Below are 13932 nucleotides of genomic sequence, written 5' to 3' on the forward strand. Positions count from 1 at the left end.
AATCTTATTTTGGACCATTCAATAAACTAGCATGATTGGATGCAAGACGGTCGGGAATTTGCGGCGGGCATCAAATGGATATACTTAGAGTCTTATGCTAGACTCGGTTGTATTGTACATGAAAAAGAAATTCATTTCACCAGAAAATCATTTCAGATTTACAGTTATGTACAAGGGAAGTGTACCATACAAGTTAACTTTTTTGTAGATAAATCAAGCAATTAGGCAAAGAGCATATACAACTTTTATAGGCTTTTCTTCCGTGAATCTAATACTATTCAAAGTAGGAGGAAGTAATGAAAGAAACAATACATAGAATCGCAAGTGGGTGACGAGAGAAATTGAATTTAAATTGAAATTATCAGAAGGCCATACTTGAACAACACAATCACAACGACGACCTTCTTGCCTAACGTCCTGGTCCTCAACGTCTACGGACTAGTCGTTCGATGATGACTACTAACCAGACAGATTGATTGATTGATTGATTTATTAACGACCTTTTAACTCAAATAAACCAGACAGGCAACACTAGGCAATGATTTAAAAACATTTTTTACGAAAAATAAAATAGAACCCTACAAAGGACTAACTTAGCATAAATTGTACCATGTTACGAAAATTGATACAAGTTCTGATTCAATCCGATGATCAGATCTGATGACGAATTTTCATTTCCTACTGAGGATTCCTGAAAAAATAAATACTCTTGGAAGATTCCTTAGAAGTATTTCCTAGAGCAATCCCCAAAGGGAGCTCCTGGAAAAAATCACGCGCAAACATCCATTGAAATCTTCAGAGAGAGAGCTCCTGATGGAGAAAACTCCAGAAAATAACTTCAGGATATATTCCAAGATGGAACTCCTAGACCCTAGAGGAATCCCTAATGGGATCTCTTGAATAGATTTACCAAAGCAACTTCCATCGAAATTCCCAGAAGGAGCTTTCGATAGAATAGCCAGAAAGAACTCTTGGGGAAATCTTCGGAGGGAACTCCTGGAGAAGCCCCCAGAAGTAAAGGGCGAACACAATGAAATTGCCATACAGAAAATATTGTATATATATGTATTGTAAATTGATTGTGTTCGTCAAAATAGCTAATTTTTTACCATGAATAGTATATTCATTCATTTATTTAGTATTACATCAAATTCAAGATAAAACTGAATCAACAATATTTCTCCATAATACACGGTTCGTGGCTGCCGTTCTCCATCCTCGGTCACGCCCGATGCTCGCCAAGTACGCTCCACCTGATCCACCCATCGTGCTCTCTGCGCTCTGCGCCTTCTTGTGCCAACCGGATCTGTCGTGAACACCAACTTTGTAGGGTTGTTGTCCGACATTCTTGCAACATGCCCTGCCCATCGTATCCTTCCGGCTTTGGTCACCTTCTGGATGCTGGGTTCGCCGTAAAGTGCAGCGAGCTCGTTCTCTGCCACACACCGTCCTCCTGCACACCGCCGAAGAACGTCCATAGCACGCGTTGCTCGAAAACTCCGAGTGCTTGCAGGTCCTCCTAGAGCATGGTCCATGTCTCGTGTCCGTAGAGGACCACCGGTCTTATTGATGAATATGGAATCTTTTTAGACCGTAGCTCCTTCTGGAGCCCATATAATTTCGCTGATGATGCGCCTTCGAATTTCACGACTCACGTTGTTGTCAGCCGTCATTTAGGATCCGAGGTAGACGAATTCCTCCACCACCTCGAAGGTATCCCCATCTATCGTAACATTACTGCCCAGACGGATCCGGTCGTGTTCGGTTCCGCTTACCAGCATGTACTTTGTTTTTGAGGCATTCACCACCAGTCCGACCTTTGCTGCATCGCGTTTCAGGCGGGTGTACAGCTATGCCACCGTTCCAAATGTTCTGTCGATAATGTCCATGTCGTCCGCAAAGCAAACAAATTCACCGGGTTTTGTGAAAATCATTCCCCGGCTGTTGAGCCCGGTTCGTCGCACCACACCTTCCAGAGCGATGTTGAAGAGTAGGCATGAGAGTCCATCACTTTGTCGCAGTCTCCAGCGAAATTCGAATGAACTGGATAGCCCGGGCAGAGGTCAAGTACTGACGATCAAAATGTGATATTGGTTTGTTTGAGATAAGAGGTAAAAGTACTGAAAATAATAGCAAAAATTTGTTCTTGAACCATATAACCAATAGCAAAATTTGATATTTGAAGATCAATCAAATAGCTCACTGCTATTGGTTAGATATTACCAAGAGCTAAATGTGATATGATTTTGATGTTTCAGGAGTAAAATTGAGATATTATTTTCAGTACTTTTACCTCTTAACTCAAACAAACAAATATCACTTTTTGATCTCCGTATCAAAATATGCTATTATTGAGCTGTTTTACTCTGCTCGGGAGTTCACTCAAAATCCTTACGCAGTTTTGCACACCGTACATCGTTGCTTTAATCAGTCTAGTCAGCTACCCAGGAAAGCCGTTTTCTTCCATGATGCTCCATAGCTCTGTGCGGTTGATACTGGCGTATGCCGCTCTGAAGTCGATGAATAGGTGATACGTTGGGACCTGGTACTCACGGCATTTCTGGAAGATTTGCCGTACGGTGAAGATCTGGTCCGTTGTCGACCGCCCGTCGATGAAGCCGGCTTGATAACTTCCCAAGAACTGATTCGTTTCAGGTGACAGACGACGGAAGATGATCTGAAATAGCACTTTGTAGGCAGCATTTAAAAGGGTGATCGCTCTGAAGTTCTCACATTCCAAATGGTCGTCTTTCTTGTGAATGTGGCAGATTACCCCTTCCTACCACTCCTCCGGGAGCTGTTCGGTTTCCCATATCTTGATGATGATGAATCGATGTTGGCGCCACGATAGATCCTGACGTCGATAATGTCGGAGAAGTGCCGTCCATCAGAACGTGATCGATTTGTGATTCCGTCTGCTGTGGTAATCTCCTGGTGTAACGATAAGGAAGGCTGTGTTGGTGCTACGTATGGCCATGTTTTTAGAGGCGGTGAAATCAATGAGTTGTAGGCCGTTTCCGTTCGTGTGCCGGTGGGCGCTGAACTTTCCAATCGTCGGTCTGAACTCCACCTTCTGGCCTACCTCAGCGTTTAAATCTCCTATGATGATCTTGACGTCGTGGCTTGGGCAGCGGACGTACTCGCGTTCGAGTATGCGGGTTCTCCCAATGAAGTTGGGGGATCGGCAGTTCCACGTACCGTGTCTTTTTCATTCGCTGGGGTCGTAGCTGTTGGTCTCGGTTCGTATTATTCTGTTGCTGATTTTGCGTTACAATAAGTTTTACGGTTGGCTCGAAGGGCCTGGCACCAACCCCCTACTTTCCGGAGGACCATAGTGTACAGTTGAGCTTAGGGTCCTACCCTGGCACTCGGACGTTGCCAGTTGCTACTAACATGGGGATCAGACGCTGTTGTGAACCGCTCTAAAAGTTCAAAATTGTGGATACCGTAGCCGACACGGCGTTCCACTTGTCCACCCCGTACACATCCTCTCTACTAAGTAAGTAGTATCCCTACCGCAGACCTCCCACATACTCGACCTCTGCTCCGCGAAGTGCGGGCATTCGAAGAGCACGTGTTCCAACGTCTCCGCCCTATTTGCACACTCCGGGCATGAGGGGGAATCTGCGTGCCCGAACCTGTGCTAGTAGTACCACCTAAAGCACCCATGGCCCGACAGGAACTATGTCAAGTGAAAGTTCACTTTGCCATGGGGCCTACACGTCCATCGGGATACGCTCGGTATGAGCCTGTGTGTCCACCTACCCTTGGTCGAAGAGTCCTAGACTCTCTGCCATTTCATCAAAGATGAAATTCTGACGTTTCGTCGAGTACCTCTTGTACCTCTTTCTTCGTAGCACTCAACATCCTCGGCCAGCACTAGTGCTATCGGCATCATGCCCGCTAGCACGCATACAGCGTCTTTCACGACGGTCCGGTATGCACTCCCGATCAGAAAGGCATAACAAAATTATAACCGATTGAGTTATTTATTTCAAAAAATTTTCATAACAGAATGAGTTATAAAATTCGCCGGTTAGGTGTTAAAATAACAAAAATTATAACAAAAATTGCTCTAGCCATAACATAATTATAACAGGTCTTGATACAATTTTAACAAATTTATAACAACGTGAGATATAATAAATCTTGGAATGATCGAAAAATTATAACACATGTTGTTATAAATTAGATATAAATATATTGGGTAAAAATTGAGTTGGGTAAATTTTAACTCATTTTTTGGTTAATTTTTATTAAGAGTGTTATTTATTTTTAGCGAACAGTTTTTTGTATAAAAAACTTGCCCCACTTAGTATGCAAAAAACCCACACCCAGACGGGAATCGAACCAAGGACGCCAGCCTTCAACTACAATCCGGCGCCTTTATCCATGAGGCCATTGCAGCACTTGAAGTGAGGGGAGGTTTAAGATCAAGTGGTTCTTCGTTTTGGTGGCTGGTCTATAAATAGACTTGTTTGTCCAACGCACAGGTGAGGGAAACTATGACGTCACATAAAAGTATTCTTGATACAATTGATCGCAATTACGTCATCTTAGGATATAATAACAAAAGTGGATATAATTTAGTTACAATTGTAACTCAAGAATGTGCTCTGCATTTTAGCATGTTTTGTCTCGTGATTCAGACCAGAAATAAATGTCGTATCTTCTTTAAAGTGGTAAAGATAGTCAATGGCTCTCAAGACATTGAAAAGAGTGGTACAGTAATGTTCCGATTTTATCACCCCCTTTCCATAAATGTTTTCAAACACTGTAAAAATCTATATGCGTTTTCAATATTTTGAACGTTGGAAAGCACGCATACAAACTTCATCCTGAAGAAGAGGGAGGAGATTTTCCCTAAAATGTAACAGGGCATTAATAAAAAATGAAGGTCTGACGCGTGGAGGGGGTGATAAAGTCGGAACATAACTGTATACAATTTCACCTTTTCTTGGCGCTAGCGAGATAATTATCTAATGTTTCTCACCATAAAGGAAGTTCCTGCCTAGCAAAGATATGCAGTAGTCTTGTGATTGGAAATTACATCATTTCGTGGCGTTAGTATGCATTCCTGGAGATTGTCAGATTTAGGTGGCTTGTGAAATAAAAAAATAAGTGTTTAAAGCCCAATTTAAACATTATATGGTACAAGAATTGACATACTAAAGCAACTTTGTGAGTATTGCTTTGCCTCGTGATCTCATATAATGTTTTTATTTTCAGCAAAAATACTCACAACAAGCAATTTCCTCAAGTATTCCAAGCTACTAGGTACTTCACTAAATACTAAGTATTCCAACTTCGAACTTCGGTATTTGCCTTGGCATTTGCTCAATATGCATGACGATGTCCATCAACATATCGATAATATTCTGATATTGATTGGTTTTTCAAAAGCTTTTAACAGGGTTTCTCATTTTGAACTGCTGCAGAGATTATCACATCTATTTGATTTCCGTTGAGATTCTGTGTCACTGAGTAAATCCTATTTGAATAACCGCTTTCAAATAGAGGAAGTTAAAGCAAATCATTCTAGCCCGATCGGTATTCCATCGGGAGTGCTACAAGGATCGGTTTCAGAACCATTGCTGTTAGCCTTATGTGCCAACGGCCTTCCATCATCTTTGAAAGTATGTAATATCTATATTAGCTCAAAAAATCGTTTTTGCTCCACACCGCTTACTGGGGGAACAGGGTCGTTGAAATATGATGAAATTGGAGTCACGTAAAAATCACCAGTTGCGATGCCCTGATTGAACTATTTGATGGGCATCACTGCAATTAGCAGTGAAACATAGTAGCCATGATTTCTGTGTTCTATCTTTGGACCCATATACAGCAGCAATGTTGCCTGCTGGGAAGCTGGAGGATCACTGTTAAAGTTTCTCCAGTTCGATGAAAATCGATAACTAATTAATTAGCCGTCCGATTTCAAAGCGGTCTTCGGCAAAGTTGTAGCTAATAAAGTTGCCTATGAGTATCAGGTTTCAATTAATCATCTTAGACAGTTGGGAAAATGTTACGGTCGATTGAATGAAAAACGTCGTTTTCCCGTAGTAATTCCCATATAAACTTTGAAGGGCTTGTGCAGTCTCAATTTTCAACCAAATTAGCTCAAATTTTGGGAGGAGACATAGATTCTGGTTACAAATCGAATAAGCGGTGTGGAGCAAAAACGATTTTTTGAACCACGCTAATCTACATGTTTGCAGATGATCAGCAGCTGTATTTCTACTGAATTATTATGAACGTTACTTGTATGGCATATATTTAAGTCATGTTATTTTACAACGAACATTCACGATAAAATAATAGCATGAAACCAGCTCACCCATTTATGCGAATATGGCTTTGCTGCTGCCGAACCACCGCACACTACTCTATCAAAGTTTCTAATGGTAAACGATTGCAAAAATTATTACATCAGCTTGATTTCAGTAGAGATTTTGTATCATTGCTTTAATCCTATTTGAATACCGCTCTCAAATTGTAAGTGGATGTTAAACGAAATCATTCAAACATGATCAGTGGAGGATTGTGACACTTAAAACTTATTACAGGAATGTTGACAGTTTCGATGAAAATCATCCTTTTCAAATCCCTTTTGATGCCTCACTTATCATATAGATTGGAATTAATATTAAACGCTTCTGTAGCTGCATATAATTGTTTGAGATGTGTCTAGATACTCTAGTACTACTAGTAGCACTCGTGTCCTGAATAAAGGTAGCCAATATCAGTGGAGCACACTTAATTTTTTTAGCACTAATATATGTGTAACCCTAATAGACCAAATCCGTGGCGCTCAACGAGTGACTAAGACTTACATAGATCGAAAATCAGCTCGAGCAACCACTTACGCGAATATTTTGCAATAATTTCGGCATGGGAACCACGTTTGGTTTACAAATCACCTTGGAATACCAAAACATGTTGGTATTTGACAAAAATTGACGACAAACATGCCTAAAGGTCCAATCTGCAAAAGAGAGGCTCTCTTTGTTCTGATTCTCATTAAATTATCACGATGTCACATTTTTACAATTTGTTATGTGTAGATCAAAAAAGGGTTGCTTTACCTTCTGACATGAGAAAAATCCAAATTCATAAATACAAGTACGTTGTAATCAAAATAGAGGAGACTTAAAGAGAGTCTCTCATCTGCAGATAACCCCTATAGGCATGTTTGTCGTCAAATGGGAGCGTACGAGTAATTTTGAAATTTGTATAAATGTTAATCGTTCAATGAATGCCATGCAAAAGTGTAAACATTGGTTCTCCGTGAGGAGTAGTGGCTGGCCCATATAGCCACAGCTGTAAGGGCGTGGGTAGGGTATCCAGCAAGACCACGCTGGGTGTGAAGAGTTCGATTTCCGGTGGGTCCAAAAACTTTGCATAAAGGAAATTTTCTTGCCTTCCTTGGGCATAGAGTATCTTCGTGCCTGCTGCACGATGCACACATGCAAAATGGTCATTGGCAGCGGCAGCTCTCAGTTAATAACTTAAGCTGAGAAGCTGGATTTGACCCAGTGGGGACGTTACGTCAAGACGAAGAATTAGTATGGGAGTGAAGAGTATGGCTGTACACCACAGAGCGGCGAAATTGCGCACCAAACACCACCTGTAACATATTCATTTGACATACACTTCATTTTCAAAACTATAACTGAGTTTTTTATAATGTTGATATAAAGATGATCAACATGAATTTATTTTGATTATAACTGATCTTGTTATAATTCTGATATAATTATATCAGGTTTTCAGATCAATTCTGTCAAATATATCTAAATATAACAAACGTTGATATATATATCAACCGTTGATATAATTTTGTTACATTTTTGTTATGCCTTTCTGATCGGGCTGGCCACCCTAAGGCACATTAGCCTGTGTGTGCTTTCTAGTCTCTCTACATTCCGCTTCACTTGCGGTGCCAGTTGCTTCGACCTCATCCAGCTTTCCACTATATCGCATGCGCTGCCGTCAATTCCACCTCTTCAACCCACTCACTGTATACCACCAGGGTAATGTCGTCAGCAAAGCCAACCAACTTTACTCCCAGTAGTAGTGCTTCCCCCAATACGCTGTCGTATGCTGTGTTCCATAGTACCTGGCCCAAAATTGAACCTTGTGGTACCCCCGCGGTGAAACTATACTGCTTTTGGCCCTCCTCGTTGTCGTAAATCAGCACCCTGTTCTGGAAGTAGCTTTCCATAATTCGCCTTAGGCTAGCCGGGACTCCTTAGCGAGATATGACGCTCTCTATGGCAGCCCAGCTAACACTATTAAAGGCGTTTGTAACGTCTAGCGTGACGATCGCGCAGTACCGTATGATTCTTCTCTTTTTCTGTACCGCATATTCGGCCATCCCAGTCACTGCCCTAATGGCATCCACTGTCGATCTGCCCTTTCGAAAGCCAAACTGACTGTCTGATAGCCCCGCGTTTTCCGTCCTCTCGAGTTATTTGATTCAAAACTCAATAAAATCTTGTTGTAAAAATCTAGTTGTGATAATAAAAGAATAATTAACTATTAATAAGTGATCCCCAATCAATAAATTATCTAATGTACCCTCTATCTTTTTTCCTTACAGATTTTAACGTGTCGAAGGTGCAAACGAAATGCATTTGGCGGATATCCCACTAATGAGGTCAGTGTGCTCTACAAGCGACCGTTCACACACCACACCACGCAACCTGGCAATGAGCGGCGACGTATGTTTGTTTTATGATTTGAATGAGTGATAAATGTGTAGGACATTGACGACGACGACGACGTCTAATATACGACAAGCGAAAGTACACACAACGATATAGACTAAGCAATTAGCATTAAGATAATAAGGGTACCACCGTCGTCTCTCAGAGATCGATCGGCGAAAGCAAATCATATATCGAACGAAGAAAGACCAGCAAAAGTTGTTCCAAACATGTGCAATATGATGCATACTAAGCGGTATAATTTTATACGTCAATCCTCGAAATAGCGAAACATTGGAAAACCAATTGGTTGAAGAAAGTGCAAACAATTTCAACAATCACCGGGAAATCCTTGACATGAACGAAATTGCACAAATTGCCTGAGATCACGGGCTATCAGTATGATAACACTAACAAGCAATAATCGTATCTCTGGGACCATCGAATCAAAACCGTCAGCTAAACACTTAACCACAGACAAACGTATCAATCTACTTATATCCCATTGTTAATCTTTTAACGAATAGTTCAAATACTCTATAGATCGTAAATCATTCCCTCACAGCGCTCACATCGTTTTTGCTGTTGTTTAACGAATCTATCAAGTCTATCTGTCTAACAATAGGGATAATAAACTTGTGTTATGTAACATCAAAATATGATCAAACTGTAGGAAATTGTTAAGTTCATTCTCAAAGCCGATGATTTGTTTGATGAGAGGAAACCCCGAAGGTAAACCCAAAGCGAAGGAGGAATATCGAAGTTGTTGGTGCACAGCTATAAAAGAGATGATTTGAAATCAACTGATCGAACTGAATACGTCCGAGTTCATCATTTCGAAGTGCTACACGCGCAGTGGCTACTTCCGCAATTGTAGGTTCTGCATATAATGAGACGGACGGTCGATTCCAGTAAACCTTCATTATCGGAGGGATTTGAAAATGTTTGCTGCTCAACAGCTGGTCCTTCTATGACGCATATCTTTCGCGAGCGAATGTGCTTCGTACCTACAATACTTTTACTGACGTATTTCCGTGCAACTGTGAGATTAATGTGCTTTAAATTTAGAATCGAACAATGTTTCTTTTACTGATTTGTTCTCTTGTTGATTGAATGTCTTGGATCAAAATTGTACGTCTTGTTATGCAATATTGTCTTATTTATTGATTTATTTATTTATTTATTGAAATCTATTTATTTAATTTATTGCTAATTTATTGTTCTTACCGTAAATCAAGTGAACCGAACGATAACCAAAAACTGTGTACATAATGTAAAAAGAGACAGTAAACGAAATGGTGAAAATATCCTGCTTGTTTGGAAACTATAGAATGCTGAAAGAAATCCTATTGACTTAGATATTCGTATTTTTATGAAATTAACTCGGTATACTTTTTTTTCATTTGAACATACCCGTTTGCGTTCATGCAAAGATTAGATGTGGTAGAGTTTTGTCTTGTTACAATTTTACAAGGATTCTACCGAGTTCTACCGCATGCAGTTTCTCTATGCTAGGCTGTTCTACATAATTCTACACAACACACTTATTTAAGAATTAGGTGTGAGATATAAGATGTACTGAATAAAGCTGTGATAAAGAGAATGATCACAGCAGGCGATATAGCGCATTTGAATGTGATGCGAACTGTCAAGCAGACAATGTTAGCATCCCTGCTTGCGTAGCAACAACTCCAGGCGTCACTCAACCGCGTTCACTATTGCCACTTGCGAACCAACGTCAGCCTGGGTAAGTTGTGTGTGCTGCACGTGAGGGGTGATTCCTTCCCAGAGAAATCCTAAATTCCACATTAGGAGCTCGGTAACTTTTTTTTTTGCAATTTCTCATCGTAATAGGCTGTTTTACCTCACGCAAATCTGACAGGAAAAGGCCTACTTTCCCACACCAAACTAACTGGTTCATTACAGCACTGATTTGCGTTGCGTAATGAACCATTACAGCACTGTTTTCAGTTTTGATCAACTTCTTGATGCTTTCTAGACGCAGTTTTGAAAAATTGTGACAACTGCACAGTATAACCTGCTATGATCAGAGTTTCTTAAACATTGCTATCATCATCAGTGTGCAGTTTGATGCAAAAGTTTTGTTAAAAACTATCCTCAAGCGGTAATTTATGAACTTGCAAAAAACGTTGTACGCAACTCGGTGCAGAACTCGATTTTTACAGCACTCGTCGTAATTATCCAACTCGGCAAGCCTCGTTGGACTTGTGCTGTAAAAATCGTCATTCTGCACCTTGTTGCGTAAACTACTATTTTGCAATTTCTCATCGTAATAGGCCGTTTTATCGCACGCAAATCTACCAGGAAAAGGTCTATTTCCCACACTAAATTATCAGTGCTCTAATGGTTCATTACAGGCAATGAATCACTGGAAAATTCAGGCAAGGAATCGCTCAAGAAATATTAAGGCGTCGCATTATTCCGGATCCTAGTACGGAGCTGACACGAAATGTCAAATCAAATGGGACTTGCTGTGTTAAGGCTCAAATAACCATCATTCAGTCATCAACAATCATCAATTTTTAAGAAGCAGTTTTCTTCATTTAAGTCACAAACCCGTCATTGAAAATTATTTCACTGTTATCCAGATGGTGGCCAGAGTGCAGTGATAATTTTTTATAAACAATGGTTGAGATTCAGCGAAAAAACTGCTTTTGAATTTTTGCTAAACGATGATGGTTTGTTTACTCTTAAATTTCTTGACCATTCCGGTCACCGAAAAATAATGCACTGAACGAAAATTACTTGAGCGATTCCGTTTGAAGTGCATACCTAGCATCAAACGATAATTTATGAAATTGCAAAAAACGTTGTACGGAACTCGGTAAAAACTCGGCTGTAAAAATCTTCATTCTGCCCAGTATTTCTGTTTGAAAAGATAACGAACTTCAGTGCTCTCACGAGCAGCTGTCTTACATCCATTCATCATTGATTTTGCAGCAGCAGCGGATTAGGTATTAGGTATGCCCATCTAAAGCAGCAGGAACCTCGATCTTTTTGTCACTCCGTCAACTTCCAGGTAAGGAATACAAAATCAGTGACGAATTGGCGAAAAAAAATCAGGACTAGATCACCGCAGATGCTGACTATGAGGCTCAAAGATGAGTTTTCGTAGTCATTTCAGCATCATCGCGAATCTTGTTTTGTGCAGTCGCTTTTGCAAATCCTGTCGCAGATCCTGTACTACCCACCCAAGGGTTGGTGAAGATTTGGAAGAAAGACGAGGCTTTTACCCGAATTCATGAAGTTGCTGTAATGTATTCAGAAATGAGGGGATAATGCAAACAAAATGCGAGGGAATGCAAGGTACAAACAGTTTACTGAAAGTCAGTAAATTTCTCCAACATAAATTACTGGCTAAGTTATGATTTGACAGAAGAACAACCATTCAGTTTACAGACTTTTCGGTAATGGAACAATTACTGAAAAGTCAGCAGTTCAAAAACCCGGTAAATCGGTAAAAAAGTCGGTAATCTAAACTAGTTCTAATAAAATAAGCATGATTTGATGAAAAAAATGGAAATCTATGGTGTAGTTCCAAAAAAATTCTTCATTACAGGTCCTCAATATCTGATAATTTTCTTGAGTTCTATTTCAGCACAACTTCTACTCTATCGTTATATTCTGATCCGTAAAGATACAATACAGCTCTAAACAAGTGAGAGAGATGATAACCACTCAAAAATAATAGAAAAAGGACTTATAATAAGGGACAGAAATATAACCCGCTAAACGCCTAAAAGTATGCAATGCATGGTTCTTGTAATTTCATGTAATTTCGACTGCAGTGTTCAACATTTCTCATTTATTTAACAAATCAAATAAATCACTATGTGTTGCATAACCAAACGTTAAAATACTGTAGATGTTAGATTTTACACAGATAATGATTTCTAATAAAGTAATTGAGTTTTTCCTTCAACACCCCACAAACTCTTTTTATGTACTCACCATACGTAAGCTTTTCAGAAATTTTGCATATTTTAAATCGTGTTAAGTGCTATTCCTTTTAATTTGTATTCTTTGACAGACACGTATTTCGTCTGCGGTGTCTCGTACTTACAGGTATTCTAATATAACGCCAAGATTCATCATCATTCCATGTTTTGATATAAAATTTCAACCAGATATACACGGCTTCTCTACTTATGTTTGTACTACTCCATGATTTTTTAAAATGAATCTGTGAAATTATTCCAAAAGAAATCCGTGAAAGTAGGCTGGTTAAAATTTCTGAAATTTCTAAAGCAATTCTGGCAAAAATCCCTGAAGTTATTCCTGAAGGAATCCCGTAAAGAATACCTAATGGAATCCTTAGAGAAATCATGACAGGAATGCCGGGGGTTCTATACTATTTCCCAGAAAGACATTGCCCGGAAATCATTTCCCGCACGGAGAAAAAATATTAGTAAACACAATCATTTTATGGTTTGATTCAACCGGAATTTTGGTTTGAATCTGGCACAAACGAAATAATAGTTTGATTTTACTACCCAGAGTAGTTAAAACAAACCAAAATTTCAGTTAACCATTCCGAAGAGTTGTGAGTTAGTTTCAACAAACGTCCGTTTGATTTTACTGTTTTGTTGATTGTTTCATTGTCAAAATTTTCGATTTAAACGGAAATGCTAGTAGATTCAACAAACAGATTTAGTTCGTTAGCATTAGCGTTAGCGTTAGCGTAGTTACGGTATACTTCGTAGATTGGATACTAACGACATTTATGTACCTTTTGCTAATCTTGCTCGGACTGCTTTTCGGAACAAGGCCGGGGAGTTAACTTTGCTCCAATCTTATGCAAGAATACCAAAAGCACAAATGTCATTATTCCCGGGATAGGGGAAGGAAGTGTTAAGGCGAAACTGGAAGCATTTCCTCACTTTTTGGTTTTTGATTTTTTATTAAATAACGAAGCAATATTTTCAAAATCGGTTTTCGTGCACATGTGGATTATGGATCAATGTATCTTCTGATTTTTTTTTTGTAGTGGAAAATGTTTTTCGTTTTTGCAGAAACCATTTTTGAACAAGATTTCACATAAAAATGGTTTCTGCAAAAATGGAAAACATTTTCCACCTCAAAAAAATTCAGAAGATACCTTGATCCATACTCTACATGAGCACGAAAACCGATTTAGAAAATATTGCTTCGTCATTTGATAAAAAATCAAAAACCGAAAAAATGAGAAAATGCTTCCAGTTTC

General features: G+C 39.5%; 2 protein-coding genes across 2 annotated transcripts in view; one reads left to right on the forward strand and one right to left on the reverse strand.

The window, feature by feature from the left end:
- The window catches only part of LOC109402777 (uncharacterized), a 68907-nt gene extending 60163 nt beyond the window's left edge, over window positions 1-8744 (forward strand). Inside the window, exon 2 of the mRNA XM_019675483.3 lies at window positions 8603-8744. The gene's annotated coding sequence lies outside the window, so the exon portion shown is untranslated. The remainder of the gene's footprint in view (window positions 1-8602) is intronic.
- LOC134291783 (uncharacterized) overlaps window positions 1-13932 on the reverse strand; it is a 320651-nt gene that overhangs the window by 93468 nt on the left and 213251 nt on the right. The gene's annotated exons all lie outside the window — the stretch shown is intronic.

Source organism: Aedes albopictus, chromosome 3, assembly GCF_035046485.1.
Source record: "Aedes albopictus strain Foshan chromosome 3, AalbF5, whole genome shotgun sequence".
Classification (NCBI taxonomy): Eukaryota; Metazoa; Arthropoda; class Insecta; order Diptera; family Culicidae; genus Aedes; species Aedes albopictus.